This window comes from Callithrix jacchus, chromosome 13 (assembly GCF_049354715.1).
Source record: "Callithrix jacchus isolate 240 chromosome 13, calJac240_pri, whole genome shotgun sequence".
Taxonomy (NCBI): domain Eukaryota; kingdom Metazoa; phylum Chordata; class Mammalia; order Primates; family Cebidae; genus Callithrix; species Callithrix jacchus.
Genome location: NC_133514.1, coordinates 84919013 through 84938745, shown reverse-complemented (window position 1 = coordinate 84938745; position 19733 = coordinate 84919013). Strand labels below are relative to the sequence as shown.

The window sequence follows — 19733 nt, the reverse complement described above, 5'->3', positions numbered from 1 at the left end:
TTTTGGCACTGCCACAGCACCATGTAAAAGTGAAGTATGGTTCATATAGGTTTTAATCTGGTGAGGCACAAAGTTTATCAATAATTCAGATTTTTTGAGCCTGTCAGTTTTTTGAGACGAGCTTAGAGAAGGTTACTAAGGCTGAGATCTGACCGTCCATGGACTTAGTAAGCAAACTGTCTCTGCATAAGTGTTCAAGAAAACAGCACAGTGAAATACATTTTTACAAATTAGAATAAATATGAGGCTTGCAACATCATAGGATGTTAATTTTTCAAGATGAACTTTTATGAATGCTTGTGTATGCACCTGTGTGTGTATGAAATTTGTAGCAGTTATTCAGGTTAATTTATTTCTATTCTAAAAATTATGATTCTGTATAATTATGAAAAAGAATGAAGTCAATTATTGTTGTGATCTTTAACCTTAATACGCTTTTGTACTTCAGTTGGAAATTCCTAAAACAGATTATTTGGGTAAACATTAGTACAAAGACTAAAAGCTCATTGTAATGAATATGTTAGTTAATTGACTGTTGCATTCAGGTAGGATAAATTGAGGCAACATGAATGGCTCTAATCACAGAGACTGTAATATCAGTAGAAAGACTATTTATCCCAGTTCATCTTCCTCTGCTATATGTATAAGAAATAAATTAAGGGCCGGGCGTGGTGGCTCACGCCTAATCCCAGCACTTTGGGAGGCCGAGGCAGGTGAATCACGAGGTCAAGAGATCGAGATCATCCTAGTTAACATGGTGAAACCCCGTCTCTACTAAAAATTCAAAAAATTAGCTGGTCATGGTGGCGCGTGCCTGTAATTCCAGCTACTCAGGAGGCTGAGGCAGGAGAAGTGCCTGAACCCAGGAGGCGGAAGTTGCAGTGAACCGAACTCGCGCCATTGCACTCCAGCCTGGGTAACAAGAGCGAAACTCCATCTCAAAAAAAAGAAAGAAAGAAAGAAAGAAGTTTAGTGGGTGCAGCTGGGAGAGTGGGCTAGCGCAATGACTTTGATTTGCCAGTTTCTAAGGTCCATGATCTTAGAAGGATTTGAAAAACTGTGACATTAAGCATCCCACAAACTCTCCTCTATTCTGGATCATTCTACTTGTAACCGCTGTACCTGACCACTCGGCCAAGATAATACAAGCACTTTGTGGAGAGTGTGAAATTTATATGTTACTCCTGTTTCTTTTGTAAATCTACTATTCTAATGTGGGCACTCTAGACCAGAGCTTCCGCTTGATGTGTCCTTGATATGCTTAAATATTGTGAATAGGTGTTTGTGCCAAGATATTGATCCCTATAACCTCCTTGGTGGCCAAGCCTTTATAGATTGTCTCAGTGTGCCATTAAATGTGGTACTTTCTGTGTTGTCATGACATGAACATGGTTGGGGAGTATTGCTTTAGATCTCAGTTTCCTATGAAACAAGATTGGGTGACTTGATTCCCAAGGTCCATTCCATCTCTGTAATTCTATGAGCATATATCAGCATGCAGTCAAAACATCCAAAACTCTGTTCCTTTAGCCATATTTCCCTCAGCCTACAGAAACTCATAAAAATGGAATTAAAAAACATGGAAAATATAGTAGAGTATATTTCATATACTGGAAATCTACTACCTGATTTTTATTAGACTCTGTGCACAAGAGGCAATCCTTGTTTTTGTGGTAGAGAGGGGACTAAGGAACTAGAACACAATCTATTATTTTAAAATATTGTCATAATAAAAGTCCTGTGATGTGTTTTTGTGATCCATCTGGTTCTCTGCTTCTTCTATCTGATTTGTTTTCTTTGGCCATCCCCAGTGGTTAGCTATACGAGCTCTCAAATTCTTGCAGAGAAAGTCCTAAGGGAAGAAAAATAATTATTTGCCCATTTCATGAGTCACCAAGAAAGAGTAAGGGGAAAGAAAAACAATGGAACTGACCGAGTCTTACAAGTTCCATAATATTCTCTTTCTAAGAAATCAAATTTAATTATTTGTTGAAAAGGACACAACAATTTTCTTCTAGATTCAGAGGGCAGTAGCACTGAAGAAAACCTTTTGTGTCTTCATTTTACTTTTAGTTGCCTTTCAGAATTCCCTTCCAGGTTTGCAATCATTTTCTGAAATCTTCAAGATCCAGCTTATTCTCTTGGAAAAGATAGAATCCTTTAGGGATCTCACAGGCAAAGACAATAAAATAATATCACTTTAACTCTACAAAACTTCATTTTGGCATACAATTACTTCTGAAGCCTTCCTTGACTGATTAAGATGAAGTTGGGAACTCATTGCTTGATAATACAGCTCCAACAGTTTTTTGCTCTGTGTTCTTTGGTATATCTTTTTCTAAGGTAAATAAGTTAATGTTTATGCAATGGCTTTGTAGACTATATGACACCTTATAAACATTCAAATTGCACAGACTGTTATTATCATTTAGAGTATCAATACAATAAAGCATATTAATTTGTTCACTATTCCCTCCCATTTTGACATTATGCCTTTTCCTTTAATTTTTAATTTTTAAATTTCTTATAGAGATAGGGTTTTGCTATGTTGCACAGGCTGATCACAAACTCGTGGCCTCAAGGGATCCTCCCATTTCCACCTCCCTAAGTGTTAAGATTATAAGAATGAGCCACCATGGGAATGATCCAAGATGGCTAATAACTAACATCTTGGGATTGCAGCTCCCAATGAAAGCGCAGAGAACGAGAGGACGCCACACTTTCAGACAAATTTTTGTCGCTCACGGAGCAGAAGATTCCCAGTGGAGGAGCCCCACGAGTCGCCAGCACGACTCTTGTGGCTGGCGCAGCGGTTTTGCCGGCACCTTGGTGTGGCAGCTCTTGGTGCAGAGTAAACGGGACTGGTTCCCCTTCTGACCGACATTTGGAGCTCCAGGAAGGCAGAGTCGCCTATTACGGACTCAGCAAGGAAGCCAGACTGGAGATTCCCAGGCAGAAAAGCACCATCAGTTTCAACGCCACTGTTTTGGCCATGCAGTGGGTCGCTCATATTTCGGCCCTGGGAATTAACAACTTGGACGTCCACTCAGAGACCTTATTTGAAAGTCGGTAATTACAAAGATGACAGCTGGATAAATTTACAATGATGGGAAGAAACCAGCATAAAAAGGCTGAGAATACTCAAAATCAGAATGCTTCTCCCTCTAAAGAGGATCACAGTTCCTCATCAACAAGGGAACAAGGCTTGATGGAGAACGAGTGCATTCCAATAACAGAATTAGGCTTCAGAAGGTGGATAATAAGAAACTTCTGTGAGTTAAAAGAACATGTTGTAGTCCAACGTAAAGAAACTAAGAACTTTGAGAAAAGGTTTGACTAAATCCTAATGAGAATAGACAATTTAGAGAGGAATATAAGTGAATTAATGGAACTGAAGAATACAATATGGGAACTTCGAGAAGTATGCACAGGTTTAAACACTCGAATTGATCAAGCAGAAGAAAGGATATCAGAGGTCGAAGACCAACTTAATGAAATAAAATGAGAAGACAAGATTAGAGAAAAAAGGATAAAAAGGAATGAGCAAAGCCTCCAAGAAATGTGGGACTATGTGAAAAGACCTAATTTACGTTTGATAGGTGTACCTGAATGCGACAGAGAGAATGAATCCAAGCTGGAAAATATTATTCAGGATATTATTCAGGAAAATTTTCCTGAACTAGCAAAGCAGGTCAATATTCAACCCCAGGTAATACAGAGAACACCACAAAGATATTCTTCAAGAAGAGCAACCTCAAGGCACATAATTGTTAGATTCACCAGGGTTGAAACGAAGGAGAAAATACTAAGGGCAGCCAGAGAGAAAGGTCAGTTACCCACAAAGGGAAGCCTATCAGACTTACAGCAGATCTCTCAGCAGAAACCCTACAAGCCAGAAGAGAGTGGGGGCCAATATTCAACATCCTTAAAGAACAGAACTTTCAGCCCAGAATTTCATATCCAGCCAAACTAAGCTTCACAACTGAAGTAAAAATAAAATCTTTTGTGAACAAGCAAGTACTCAGAGATTTTATTACCACCAGGCCTGCTTTACAAGAGCTTCTGAAAGAAGCATTACATATAGAAAGAAACAACCAGTATTAGCCTTTCTAAAAATATACCAAAAAATAAAGAGCATCAACATAAAGAAGAATTTACATCAATGAATGGATAAAACAGCCAGTTAACATCAAATGGCAGTAATCCTAAATTTAAATCGACTAAATCCCTCAATCAAAAGATACAGCCAAAACCCAACTGTATGCTACATCCAGACCCATTTCACATGCAAGGATATATAAAGACTCAAAACAAAGGGATGGAGAAAGATTTACCAATCAAATGGAGAGCAAAAATAAATAAATAAATGAAAAGCAGGAGTTGCAATTCTCGCATCTGATAAAATAGATTTTAAAGCAACAAAGATATAGTGGTAAAAGGATCAATGCAACAATAAGAGCTAACAATTCTAACACCCAGATACATAGAGATTTAGACTCCATGAGACAGAAAATTAATAAGGATATCCAGGACTCAAACTCAGATCCGGAACAAGTAAACTTAATAAATATTTATAGAGCTCTCCACTTTAAATACACAAAATGTACATTCTTGTCAATACCACATCACACCTACTCATATGTTTAAATGAAATATTGATTGGCCATTATTAATACCCATTTTTTAGAATAAAGCAACATTTCCATTTTCTCTCCCTCTTTTTCTTCCTCTTTCTTCCACTCCTTCATGCCTTTTCTTTCTTTCCTTCTCTAAAAAAAAAAAAAGAAAAAAAAGAAAAAATAAAAAAATCTTCTACAATTGTGCAAAAAAAAAAAAAAAGAAAGTCTCATTAATGAAATTAGTAATCTGTGGGGACAAACATGCCATTAGTGCCTGTCATTTGAGATTTGCGATCATTGATGTGCTTTTTATGGCCTCTGAAAATATTGGTTTGACTTAAAAAAATATAGAGCTGTTTCTATTGTTAGGTATATTTATAAAATTCTGAATGGAAAAACACTCTTTGGTAGCCCCTTGAATTTTTAAAACTATATTTAGTAAAATATAACTTTTAGGAATAGCCATCAGCATGGGATAAGTAGCAATGTCTTTTAAGTAGCTTCTGCTAAGTGCTGATGTGGCAAAATGGTTGCTGTAGAGATGTACAGTAGAAAATTTGTGAAGGACATTAGGTATTTCTTCACTTAAAGAGGGGATCTCTCTTGATCTACTCTTTATTTCCTGTCCCAGTGGGAACAAGGTACGAGTTAATGAATTAGAATCAGGATACAAAAAAAAAAAAGAAAAAGAGAAAAAAAAGAATGAGCCACCATCCCAGGCCACCTTTTTCACTTAGACATTGCTCAGTATTTTTTCATGTGCCTTTGTTTACAAATACCTTAAAAGCAAGGATAAAGTCACTACTCTTTTGCAAACTTCCTGGTCAAGTTTTTTTTTTTTTTTTCTTTTTTTTTGAGACGGAGTTTCACTCTTGTTACCCAGGCTGGAATGCAATGGTGCAATCTCGGCTCACTGCAACCTCCGCCCCCTGGGTTCAGGCAATTCTCCTGCCTCAGCTTCCTGAGTAACTGAGATTACAGGCACGTGCCACCGTGCCCAGCTAATTTTTTGTAATTTTTAGTAGAGACGGGGTTTCACCATGTTGATCAGGATGGTCTCGATCTCCTGACCTCGTGATCCACCCGCCTCGGCCTCCCAAAGTGCTGGGATTACAGGCTTGACCCCCGCGCCCGGCCCTGGTCAAGTATTTCTAACTATATTTTGTGATCTCACTTTGTGCAATGAAAGGAGTACAAAAAAATGCTTGCTATCCTTATTACTCACAAAAAGCTTACAATTTCATTGAGGAAACAAGATCAACATACATGAAACCATTGTGGAAAAATATGAGAAAGAATTAATAAAGTAATAAAGTATCCTAGATATTTGGTATTATGGGAGCTCAGGAAGTGAGAGGTGACTGTGGACTTGGTTGGTAAAGTTAGTGCTGAGCTGGTTCTTGGCAAAGGAAGAGGATTTGTATTTACTGATAGAGGCAATATGCATTAATAAACACTTTACTTAAAAATACCATGAGAAAATGGTATTACATCAAACGAAAATGCTCCTATATAGTAAGGGAAACAACAGAGTGAAGAGACAACCAAAAAAATGGGAGAAAATATTTGCAAATCATACACTTGGTAAGAAGTTAATATACAATGTATCTATGAAACTCCTACAATTCAATAGCAAGCAAACAGATAATCCAATTAAAAATGGGAAAAGTACCAGAATCAGTATTTTTCAAAAGAAGACATACAAAAGGCCAACAAGTATATAAAAAGATGTTTAACATCACTAATCATCAGGGAAATCCACAATTAGATGTCAACTAGCACCTATCAAAATAAATATAACAAGGATAACAAGTGTGGGCAAGAATGGGGAGAAAAGAGAACTCTTGCTTACTGTTGATGGGAATGTAAGTTAGTGTAGCCATTATGGAAAATAGTATGAAAGTGCCTCAGAAACCTCAAAATTGAACTGCCACATGATCCAGCAATTTCACTATTGGGTATATTAAAAAAAAAAAAAAATCAAGGCCGGGAGTGGTGGCTCATGCCTATAATCCCAGCGCTTTGGGAGGCCAAGGCGGGTGGATCACGAGGTCAAGATCGAGACCATCCTGGTCAACAAGGTGAAACCCCGGTCTCTACTAAAAATACGAAAATTAACAGGGCATGGTGGCGCACGCCTGTAGTCCTAGCTACTCCGGAGGCTGAGGCAGGAGAATTGCTTGAACCCAGGAGGAGGAAGTTGTGGTGAGCCGAGATGGTGCCATTGCACTCCAGCCTGGGTAACAAGAGCGAAACTCCATCTCAAAAAAAAAAAAAAAAAAAAGTCAAACCACTGTGTTGAAGAGAGGACTGCACTCCCATGTTCATTGCAGCATCATTTACAATATTTACAATTATGTAATTTACAATTATTTACAATAATGCTACAATAAATAAAAGTTAAGCTCGCAGGCTGAGCACAGTGGCTTACGCCTGTAATCCCAACACTTTGGGAGGCCAAGGCAGGTGGATCACCTGAGGTCAGGATTTTGAGACCAGCTGGCTAACATGGTGAAACCCCAACTCTACTAAAAATACAAAAATTAGGCTTAATGGTACACACCTGTAAACCCAGCTACTTGGGAAGCTGAGGCACGAGCATCACTTGAATCTGGGAGGCAGAAGTTGCAGTGAGCCAAGATGGTGTCACTGCACTCCAGCCTGGGCAATAGAGTGAGAATCTGTCTGAAGAAAAAAAATAAATAAATAAGCTCACAGAAGCAGAATAGAATGGTGGATATTAGGAAGGGGCTGGTAATGGGCATGGGTGGAGGAGCACAGCTGGAGAGATGTTGGCCAAAACATAAATTTTCAGTAAGATAAGAGGAATCTGTCTAAGGGATCTATTTATAATATGGTAACCACAGTTAGCAACAATGTATTATATTTTTGAAAATCACTAAGAATAGATTTTACGTGTTCTCAACACAAACAATAAATATGTATAGCAATATACATAGTGATTAGCTTGATCTGATCATTTCACAATGTATAGATATTTCAAAACATCATGTTATACATATTCATTCATTTTTTATTTTTCAAAATAAATAAATAAATTAGAAAACACCACGACACAGTTCTGTCCCCAAAAATTTCACCTTCACATCAGAATTATGTCTTTTGAAATTGATATACATTCATAGTTTTTTGTTTTGGGGAAGAATATTATTATAGTACATAATTATACTATGTGATAGTACATGTCAATGAATCATTGTCACTAGAATGTGAAGTAACCATCAATTAAAGCCAATAAACACTTTTAAGCACCCACTATTTATTTCACATTATGAGAAATATAAAGTTGAGTAGTGCTTGGTCACTTAAACAGTAAATAATCTAGAAGGTGAGAAATATAACTTCACTGCTATATAATTCATCCATGTAACCAAAAACCACTTGTACCCCTAGAGCGATTGAAATTAAAATTAAAAGAAATATAATTTAAAATTTTAGTGTTAAAATTGTTTTTAACTTTAAATTTATTCAATATATTTTTAAATCAAGTTTAAAAATATTTTTAAATTTAAAATATAATTATGGAAAAAGTGAGGAATCACTTAACCTGAATTTTATTTTAAATTTTGCTCCATTGCCAGGCACGGTGGCTCATGCTTGTAATCTCAGCACTTTAGGAGGCTGAGGCAGGTGGATAGCTTGAGCCAGGAGTTTGAGACCAGCCTATGTAACAAGGCAAAACCCTGTCTCTACAAAAAATACAAAAAATTAGCCAGTTGTAATGGTGGGTGCCTGTAGTCCCAGCTATTGAAGAGGTTGAGGTGAGAGGATTGCTTGAGTCTGGGAATTTGGGGCTTCAGTGAGTCCTGATTGTACACTCCAACCTGTGTGACAGAATAAGACTCTGTCTTTAAAAAAAAAAAAAAAAAATCCCAAATTGTTGCCAGAGTATGAGGAAATGTTCTTATTTTTCCAGAGTTTTGTTCTTTTCTTTTACAAATGCATGAGTTGGGTTTGATTAACTCTCTTACCCACCATCATAATCATTGCTCTAGAACAGTCTCATGTCATATCTGCAATGGCTTATTGCCAGGGATGACTAATTTAACTCTCTCCTCTCTCAGACTTACTCTCTTCAACTTCACTCTTCATATACATGCTAAGAAAATAAAGTATAAAACTAATCTGACCATGGCATTCTTCTAGCAACTCTTGAAGGTCTCCTTAGGGTGTCTCCTTGGGGACAAAAATCTCAGTTCTTTAACATGGGATAGGAGGCTCTCTATCATTACATGCCCTTCCTCTCTGGTCTTCCAACAACTCTTGAGGAAGGAGACCCGCTCCTCCCGAGCTTCTAAGGCAGTATCCCCTTTAGGCTTCTACATTACATCTCAAAATGGTAAGTTAAAAGTCAACCAGAAGAGGGACGGGTTGGCTCCACTGGTCAGGTCCAAAGGATTAACCCCCCTACTGCTAAGCACAGTCCTCTCTACTGATCACGGATATGATATGGAAGAATATTTCCCAGAAGGTACTGTTCTTGCTTGATCACGATTAGACCCCTCACCTAAGTCACGTTCCCCACACTCTTGACACTCATATGTGCACCTCTTAGACTGTAAGCCTTTAAAAGGGCCAGGGTTTTCTTTGTTGGGGAGCTTTGTTGTTGAGGCATCCATGCATGCCACAGCCCCCAGCTGAATGGAATTACCACTTTCTTCCCTGTTCGGTGTTTGAGAGGTTTGTTTGTAGTCCTCTTGCTTCACTCTGATTCCTGTTTTGCACCTGAGTAGTGCTGAAATGCCTACAGTTGCCCAGAAGCAGCGCACTGCCTCTACCTCTGGGAAATTCACTTGCACATATGGTCCTTTTTATAGGGAATGCTCTGTCCTTTCTTGCTTGGCTTACTCATTTCCTGCGGGATTTCCCTACTTCTCTTCCTGCCTTCCCTTCTCAAAGTTCCTTAATGTGAAGCTCTCTGTATATACCACAGCCACTGAACCGCCATCTTGCATATCTGTGTCACCCCTCTTAGGAATTTCTTTGATGTCATGCACTGTATTGTATTTATTTTTGCTTAGCACTTAGGAGGCACTCCATAAACACTTTGAAATGAATGAATCCATGAATAAAGAGTTTTATCTCCTGTCAGTGAAAACCCATAGAAGAGAAATATGAACAAATGGTTATGGGCCTAGACAGGAGAGAGTGGTTACGTCTGGCTAAGGGAATTGAGTTAGTTAACTTTTGATGAGTGGGTGAGATTTTAAAAGACAGAAATAAGGAGGAATATAGTTGCTAGCAGTTGGACCAGGCATGAGAAGAAGCACAGAGCCAGACAATTTGGCTGGTTTCAAATGATCTCAAACTTGGTGGCTTAAAAACAGTTTAGAATGATCTGTCATAGTTTTTTGAGTTGGTGTGGCTCTGCTGGGATGTCTTACACAGTTGTACTCAGAATAGCTGGGGCTACATCACCTGAAAGCTCAATGGAACAGGATGTCTGAGAAGGTGAACATTTCACTCATGTGTCAGGAGACTCAGTATTTCTCCAAGTGCTTATCTGTCAACGGCTTCTTACAAGGGCTCCAGGAGGCAGGAGATAGAAGGCAGGAAGATGCTTGGCCAGTTAAAGGTTATACCAGGAAGGGGCACAGCATGACTTTGTCCTATTCTATTAACCAAAGCCACCATAGAGCCTACGAGGTTTAAGACAGTGGAGAAATAGACCCCACTTCTTGTTGTGGAGGGTCAAAATCGAACTGTGAAAGAACAAAAAGATGGGGGACATTGCTGCAGCTGTCTTGGAAAATATACCCTACCATAGGCTTTTCCCTGGGAACAGTAAGAAGTTTGTGTAGGTTACAGAAAGGGCAATATGGACTTTTCCACAGTACAGAAGATTGACCTGAGCCCAGAGAGTTTTGAGTGCACAATCTCATTGGAGTTTTACTAAAAGGTGTAACGTTCTATCAGTAGGCAGTTCATGGGATTTTTCACTCTGCTGAAATATTGGTTTCTTTGAATTTCATGAAGCTTTTTGTTTTAGTATGAGTTTGTTCTACATTGACCTATTCTGCTGAAATTGAGTACTGTATGATAGCATATCAAGATGTATTTTATCAGAGTCATTCATCTTAAGACAAAATGGAAACTGAGCAAACTTATCAAACAGGCATATCTTCTGTAATATTTGCTAGATTTCAGTGAAATTTAGTACACATGTAGGGGTTATAGAAATAACAGATTGCACTGGGTGATGGTTACAGTTTACTGAACTGCTAGGATAGCTGTCTCTGAATATCTTACAAAAAATGGCTTGCAGTAATTGATGCCCTGGGAGAAGCTAATGCATTGGCAGAGGGGCTAGAAATTTAAGAAAGCTATGTAGTGATCTGGTTGATGACATAGCCAGAATATATAAATTTAGATGCAACTGCCATTTTAGTGAAAAGTTCCTTTTTTTCCCTCCTGCCAAAAATTCTGAATAATTATATCTCTACTTTAGGATTCTTAGATAGGTACAGCCTCTGGGTCCAAGATATCTTAGGAAGCTTTTCAAAAAGCCACAGCACAGTCAGTAACAGCCCATCTGTCTCTTAATTTTAGAGTATTTTTTTAAAAAGAAAAATTGCTTTCGATTTTTATGCCCACATCTAAGCTGTAATGCAAATTACACAGCAGGCTACCCTGACAGGTGATAAACAAATGTCCTCACTTGCTAATTTCCTAATCAGATGCCTAACTTATCTATACAATTAACAGCAGAAAATGCTACTAGTATGTTTAACTTCATCGTCATGTCAATGACCACACAGACTTTCTAAGAAATCACCCTAGTAAAATCATTAATGCAGTCATAATATGGATGCATTTTTTAAGGAGATGTTCACTGCATGAGACTGTTTTTCCTCTGCTCTTGGTACCAAAATATCACACTTCTCCTGTGCATCTGGCTTGGATTTTATCTTCCAAACACTAAATGATGTGATTGCTAGCTTCTTTTTTGTTGGTGCAGTTCTCTGAAAGCATAGAGACAAATTTGTGTTTCTTCTTCAAATAAATGCACTGTATTATACTATAATACTTTTTAATTCCGCTTTAAATCCTTCTAACGACAAACAGGTACAGAAACAAATAATTACGCAAATGACTAATCTCAGTTTGGTTTTTCTAGATTTTATTTGCTGTAACAATTGCTTGACTCTACATATGGACATCAAGCTCATAAGAGTACTGGAAAATTACAAATTTAAAATCTCTCTCCTTGAGATTGAACTTGAGATTCAAGTTCATTAATGTTTAAGGTGAGATAAAACATATTTGGTTTGCCTTCCCCCTGAATAATGGGTGGTTGTTGAGATGCGTTAGGAAATATCTAATTATTTGAAGAATCATGTGCTCATGTGGTTAGGGTTCCTGGCTTCTCTGCATGGGAGTTTCACTTCCAAATTGACTTCAGTTGGTAAATATTATAGAAAGCGGAATTCTGGCAGGAGCTCTGAATTACTTTTCTGTTCATTGACAGAATGTCTACACTAACCTCACATTTTTTATGGATAGTCTCACATATCTTCCCTGCTGAGGCTGTCAGGGAATCTGTGAGATGTGAGGCCAAGAGCAGTGTCCTCTACTAAATATGTGCCAAGAGATGGGGGGTGTTTTGATGGCACATATATTTAATTTTTGCACCACTGACTGATATAAGTGGGAAAAATATTTAGATTAAGGAGAACGGGTTATCTGAATGAAGCACCCAAACTTGGATAAAAGGTAGTATTCATTCCAGAGCATTCACGTCTTTATTTGTAAAATATATAAAGTATTTTTGTGGTTTAGCCTATGGGTTTATGTGTATTGTAAAAAACAACAAATAACAATTTATGATGGAAATAAACCATGTTTGTGGTTCACCACCACCCAAACAGTGATGACACCGACTCTCAATCTCTTTGACTTTAGATTCAAAGCTCAGTGACAAATGCTACACAGCTGTCTGTCAGAAATAAATTTCTGGATTAAATCAACAAGGCTTCAACTCAATCCAGATAAAATTGTGGCAATGTTGGCAGCATAAAGGCATGCTCTGCGGAACGCACCAGAAATGCATCCTCACTAGAGGCTCATCCACTAACTCCTCAGAGAATCAAGAAAATAAAAATGGGTTTGGGTTGAGCATGTGCATACTTGGCCCCTCACCACCTCATTCCTGTGTTCCATAATAAGGAACATGAATTATTTATTGTGGAAATCCCTGTGTGCAGGACATGAGTAAAACTTTGAATCAATCAATTACTCAAATGATGACCAAGCTATACATGCCAACCAAGGCAGAATAGCTTAGTCTTGGTTGCTATATTTATTACAGGGGCAGATACAAATACATATAAGACACTATTCTTCCTCTTGACCAGTTGAACATCCACTTGGGAAGATGAGCTATGGACATAAAACAGAAGCAAGTTATGGACAAATAGTATTAGATGGAGCCTCTCAAAAATTTAAAAGGAGAAGAGAAAAAGCTGGCAAGGCAATTTGGACTATGCTTCGCAGAAAAAAAATAGTTGATCTTTCTGTACCCTTGTCATCTCTCCTTTGGTTCACTGATACCTGGGGACCATCTGCCTCCGAATGTCTTGAGAAATAAGCAATATGTAGCACCCTTAAAATTTGAGCCACTTTTAATTGGGTATTCTGTTATTTGCAGCTGAACGTGTCCTGCCATCAAAATCAGCTGGTCTAGATTTAATCTCATGAGAGTTCTGATGTATTCTGGTTTGTGAAGCAGCATCTAAAACATTCCCTTGAGATATTGCCATTTTCCAAATACTTTGTGTTTTGATTCAGTTTGAGAACATATTTACTAAATCATAAAATACACTTTTATTGAATTATATTTCACGAGATAGACCTCAAGATAGATACTAGGAACTTAAAGATTAGTGAGATGTGTTTCCCTTCTCAGCTCACAATCTATTGGGTGGGGTTTAGGGAGAATATAAAAACAACTCACTATAACAAAATGTGCTGAGTTTTCATGAAAATATAAATAAGGTATGCTGAGGTAACAAAAGAAAAAAGTGGCATGGAAGGAAGATAGTAAGAATGACTTCCCTCGAGAAAGTTTCTCCAGGATATTTTAGGAATAGGAAGCCTCTTTAATGATGAGAATTGTAGGCACCATGGCAGGACGGAGCCGTAATTTGACAGCCATCTTTTTCTCTCGTCTAGAAATACTGCTTCATGCAGCGCACGTGGAAGTATGCCCTATTCAACAAAAAAGAAAAATCTCTTCCAGGAGCTGAGAAGAGCCCTAAATGCAAATTTCTGAGCTACTGGGATCTGGTCCTGGCTCTGACTGTATCAGTCTGTTCTCACACTGCTATAAAGAAATACCAGAGACTGGGTAATTTATGAAGAAATGACGTTCACTGGTTCATGGTGCTGCAGGCTGTACAGGAAGCTGATGCATCTGCTTGACTTCTAGGGAGGCCTCAGGAAACTCAATCACTGCAGAAGGTGAAAGGGGAGTAGGCACATCACATGGCCAGAGCAGAAAAAAGGGCGAGAGGTGCTACAGACTTTTAAACAACCAGTTCTTGTGAGAACCCACTCACTGTTGCCATGAGAGTACCAAGGGGAATATCTGCTTCCATGACCCAGTTATCTCAATTATCTCGCATTAGGCCCTGGCTGCAACACTGGGGATTACAATTAGACATAAGACTTGGGCGGGGACACAAATCCAAACCATATCACTGACATTTACTGGCTCTTTCACTGTTAGGATCACATTTGTGCCTGAACTCTTTGCTATTCCTTTCTAAAAGGAAGATCATAAAACCTACCTTTGGGTACAGATGTGAGGCTGGCCTGGAGATAAGAGGGTATGCCAGAAAATGTGTTCCTAGTGATAGAAGGAGGGCAATTTAGTTGTGGGCATGAGCAGTGGGCTCAGGAAAACTGGAGGGGAAGAAATAAACCAATCAAAAAAATTATAGAAAAGGCCAACAGAGTTTGCTGAGTGCCAGGCATTTACCTAATTCCTTTACTTGTATTGTGCTCATTTGTAACAGATTTTATCCTCCTAACAATCTTTTGAGAGAGATACTATTAATATTCTTATATTACTGATGGGTAAACTCGACTCAGAAATGTTAAACATTTTACCCTGAGTCATGCAGTAAATATTCTAACTTAAGCATATAGATTCTAGAGCCCGCACTTGTAATACTATGTACTTCTGAGTCCTGGTTGACTAATACCATGTTGGAGCTGAAATTGTGATTGAGACAGAAAGTGAATTCCAATTGCAAAGTTAAGGGTAGCAGGGAGTAGAGAAAACCATTGCACTGTTATGACATTCTTGAGTATCTAGTCTATGTATTGAATAGTTGAAGATACAATGCTTTTCTAGGAAAGACCACATTTTAAAGTCTGTAACCAATGTGAAGATCAAGATACAGTAATGATGCAGAACTGTGTTGCATTTAGGCTGATAGAAAATTTGGCTATAAGGAGAAGGTAATTTTTGTAATATGTGTCTTATTATACTATATCTTTTAATCTTAGAGGTAAAATAAACAAAATTGTACACGTGAAAGGAGAGGGTCACCTGAAGTATGCTATCAGCAGTGGGAAGAGGGAGAATGAATGGATCTGAGCTACTGAGGAGGTGAAGTAACAGGATTTGGTGATTGGTTGGATGTAGGAGAGGAAAAGGAGCAGGAAAAGACAGAATTGGAGATGACTACTAGATTCCTAGTCCAAGTAGGAGGGTAGTTGGTCTGACCATTCACAGAGAGAAAGAAGAATGTGAAAGGGGTACATGTCCATGAAAATAGAATAATGGGTTTGTTTCTGACATATTGAATTTGAGTTACCTCTAGGATGTTCAAATGGAGGTGTTCACAATATCGTATAATGGTTTTAGAGCTCAGGAAAAAGATTGGGCTGGAAATCCTCAGCACATAGGAATTTCTGAAGTCATGGGAATAGATGAACTTACCCAGGAAGACAAAGGACAAGGAAAATAGAACTTAAATATACCTTGATATTTAAGGTGTGGGTAAAAGAAAAGTCCCTGAAGAAATGGCAAGAGAGGTAGAAAAACAACAACAACAACAACAACAAAACAGATGACTAGAGTTTCCAAGAAGCCAAGGAAAGAGAACACAAGTGTTTCAATGAGAGAGTGGGGATAATGTCCATAGATGCAGACGTCACATAATAGCTGTGGAGTAAAAGCTTCACTGGATTTACTGGCAGAGCTCATCACTGGCCTTTGGGAAAGCAGTTTCAGTATTGCAGTGAGTTAAAGAGGGAATGGAAGATGAAAACTGAGAGGAAATAAAGACAGTGATTGTGGAAAACACTTTCAAGATGCTTAGTTGTGTAGTAAGAGAGAGACAAAGAGGTATCTAGAAAAAACAGATTTGGGGATATTTAATGCTAATTAGAAAAGCCAGTAACGAGCGGGCTTTTATTATTTATTTATAACTTCTTATTAAATTAAATTAATTAATTAATTAATATAGTTTTTAAGTTGGAGTTTCGCTCTTGTTGCCCAGGCTGGAGTGCAATGGTGCGATCTCAGCTTACCGCAACTTCTGCCTCCTGTGTTCAAGCAATTCTTTTGCCTCAGTCTCCCGAGTAGCTGGGATTACAGGCATGCCCCACCATCCCTGGCTAATTTTGTATTTTTAGTAGAGATGGGGTTTCTTTATGTTGGTTAGGTTGGTCTCAAACTCCTGACGTCAGGTGATCCATCCGCCTCTGTCTCCCAAAGTGTTGGGATTACAGGCCTGAGCCACAGTGCCCAGCCTAATCAATTAATTAATTTCAGAGACAGGGTCTCACTCTGTCATTCAGGCTGGAGTACAGTGGTATGATCATGTCTCACAGCAGCCTCAAATTTTCTTTAGCTCAAGCAGTCCTCCCACCTCAGCCTCCCGACTAGCTGGGACTACAGCCATGTGCCACTGTGCCTGACTTTTTATTAAATTTTTGTTTTGTAGAAATTGGGGTCTTATCATATTTCCCAGGCTGGTCATAAACTTCTGGCCCCAAACAATTCTCCTGTTTCAGCCTCCCCGAACACAAACTACAGGCATGAGCTGCTATTCCCAGCACAAGTAGAACTTTTAAAAATAGAGAATGGAGGGGGAGTATTCTGAGTGATAAAAAAAGATTATGAAATAAAAACTCTTAATAAAAGAAAAAACAAATTGTTTTTATATATGCCTCTGAACCCAGAAACCTGACTGAACTCCTGTCTAGGACAACTTCTTTGGGTGCCCCGGAGGGACTGATAGAAATGCTTTATTAATGTGTTTTAGGGAACATAGTTTCTCTCTCTGAAGAGGATCAGGGGAACATCACAGCCCCCCAAATATTCATCGTCCTTTCTATGGGAATTAAAGAGGTTTTTAGAGAACCTTCTAGCATACTCTGTAAAGATGAGCCCAGCTAGAGAATAAATCAATAGGAGCAATGGTGGTTTATTAGCAATGCTGACTAAAACAGTGAGAAAGGAAGGGGAACATGGAATACTCTCAAGTTTAATGAGTCTGGTCTGCCAAATCTGCAGCCTGTGAGGTGAAGTGTAAATCATGTTTCTCTGGCAACAGGAAGATTCCCTGGTGGCCAATGTACATGAAAATGGCTTGAGGGGAAAACAAACAGAAAGAAAACCACCAGCCATGGGATAGGACCCAAGCCCTTGAGCACCTGTGGTATATCTATCTTGAAAGGAAGGATGCTAATTCACCTATACTCATTTTTTCTCATTCATTTATTCATTTCTTAAAGCTAACATTGAATTTGGCCTCATCTGTATGCCAGGCACTGTGGTGGGTTCTGGAGAGTCAAAATTGAATAAAGTCCTATGTTTACTTTCATGGGGGTCACAGTTTCCAAAGAAGGTCAGACATGCAAACAAATAGTCCCTGTGCCTTGTGGTAAGTGCTGTCTATACCAAAGATACACAGAGAAGCTATGTGCCTAATCCTTCCTGGATTTAGGAAAAACTTTGGTGAAGGGACATATGATCTTTCTCTTATTTTAAAACTATATGAAATAAACAAATCTATACAGTCATGCTTTTTCATGAAGGCGCTTTCTCCAGACTTTTTAAATGGATCTTTTATCTTGATGAAGAGCTCCTTATCTCATTTATACTTTTTGAACACATTAACATGAATGTGTTTATCAAAGGATCATAGAACTCCATAGCTGGATGAGATCACGGCAATCATTCTAACCACTCCATTGTTCATTGAAAAGACTGATTTTTCAAGCTGCTATCAGTTATATGAATCTCCCATTATTAAACTACTCTGAAATAGCTATTCTCACCTTTTATGTAGTGTATGAATTTTTATTTGTATGGTTACTGAAGCAAAAATGCAGTAAAATATTTTTCTACCATTATGTAACATTGACTTAGAAATGTTTATTCATGTTATTACACAGTTTTTGTAATTTTTATTTTAATGGCTGCATGATAGTCTATTGTCTTGATTCACCTTAAGTTACTAAATGATTTCTGTAATTTTTGACATACACAGCCATTTCACTGTATAGATGAAGAAACTGAGTCCAGGAAAGGTACTTTGTGCTTTGGGTCTCTGTGACTCCATTCATTATGTTATGTTGTCACTTTCTTTTTCTTTTATTTTTTGTTTTTTTGAGACATAATCTCACTCTATTGCTCATGGTGAAGTGCAGTGGCACGATCTTGGCTTACCCCAATCTCTGCCTCCTGGGATCAAGTGATCCTCCTGCCTCAGCCTCCTGAGTAGCTGGGACTACCACCGTGCCTAATTTTTTGTATTTTTTTTTAGAGATGAGGTTTTGCCATGTTGGCCAGGCTGGTCTTGAACTCCCAAGTTCTAGCAATCCACCTGCCTTGGCCTCCCAAAGTTGAGATTACAGGCATGAGCCACTGCAACTGGCCCATGTTATCACTTTCATATGGAAGATGAGAGTTTTAACTGATAGAAAATTATTGGCAAAATGTTTTGTGAGGTTGATTTCCTTAATTCTGGTACAACATGCTTAACATATCAGATTATAAGGCAAAACAGATATAAGCTGAAAATTGATGATATCGGTCAACAGAGAGGGAACATGGATGACTCTTTCCTGTGTTCAACAGTTGCTTCTTTTGCCATGCTGGACGAATTTCATGGAGATCTGTATTCTCACATATGCAATTGAATGGACAGCATAAACTTACTTCACGCTCAAATATTTCACATCAGTAGCAAGTTTTTGAAGAGCTGAGGCACATGCGTGTAACACTGATATAGATGAAATCTGGTAGAATATGTTCATCCTTTAGAAGCTGTTTTAGGAGGGCATGGTTTGGAGGAAAAGAACACAACCCAGGAGGAAAAGAGGGTCTTAGGAACTTAGGTATGGAGTTTCTTATTGAAGATAGAGGAGGCCCCATCAGACCTCTCAAATGCTACAATGTTAGTGCTAGAAGGGACATGAAAGACTATTTTCAATTTGTAAAATATCTGTTTCAACAGCAGAAGTTGAGCAAGAATTCAGATCTCATGATGTCAAATTGAGTGCACATTGTCTATCATGAAATAACCAATGTCAGGGACAAACTTCCTCCTTCAATGACTGAAGGCTTTTATATGCAATTTCAATGTATTTTAAAAAGTCTCTGTTGACCCTATTTTTATTTCCAGATTCTATAAAAATGTATTTGCTTCTGCTTCTTCTCCATATACTGGAGTCAGGGAGTAACATATAGCTGATGAGTCCATCTTTAGAGTCTTCAGCTTTGTTTCAATATATCTGGAAATATGTGTTTTAAAAATGTAGACAAGTTAAATACACTAGAAGTAGTCTAGTTAGTAGTCCTTCAGTAACTCCTCTCTTAGCCCTTCTGGAAGTGGTGAGTTAGCTGAATTAGGGTTGAAGGAACATGTGGAATGCAGAAGGGCAAGAAATAGGACAACATAAATGGGATCTAATTAAACTAAAGAGCTCCTGCACAGAAAAAGAAACTGTCATTAGAGTGAACCAGCAACCAACAGAATGGGAAAAAATTTTTGCAATCTACCCATCTGACAAAGGGCTAATATCCAGAATCTACAAAAAACTTAAAGGAATTTACAAGAAAAAATGAAACAA

At 38.3% G+C, this 19733-nt stretch overlaps 1 pseudogene; it reads right to left on the bottom strand.

The window, feature by feature from the left end:
* The window catches only part of LOC144578842 (uncharacterized), a 48854-nt pseudogene that overhangs the window by 13669 nt on the left and 15452 nt on the right, over window positions 1–19733 (bottom strand).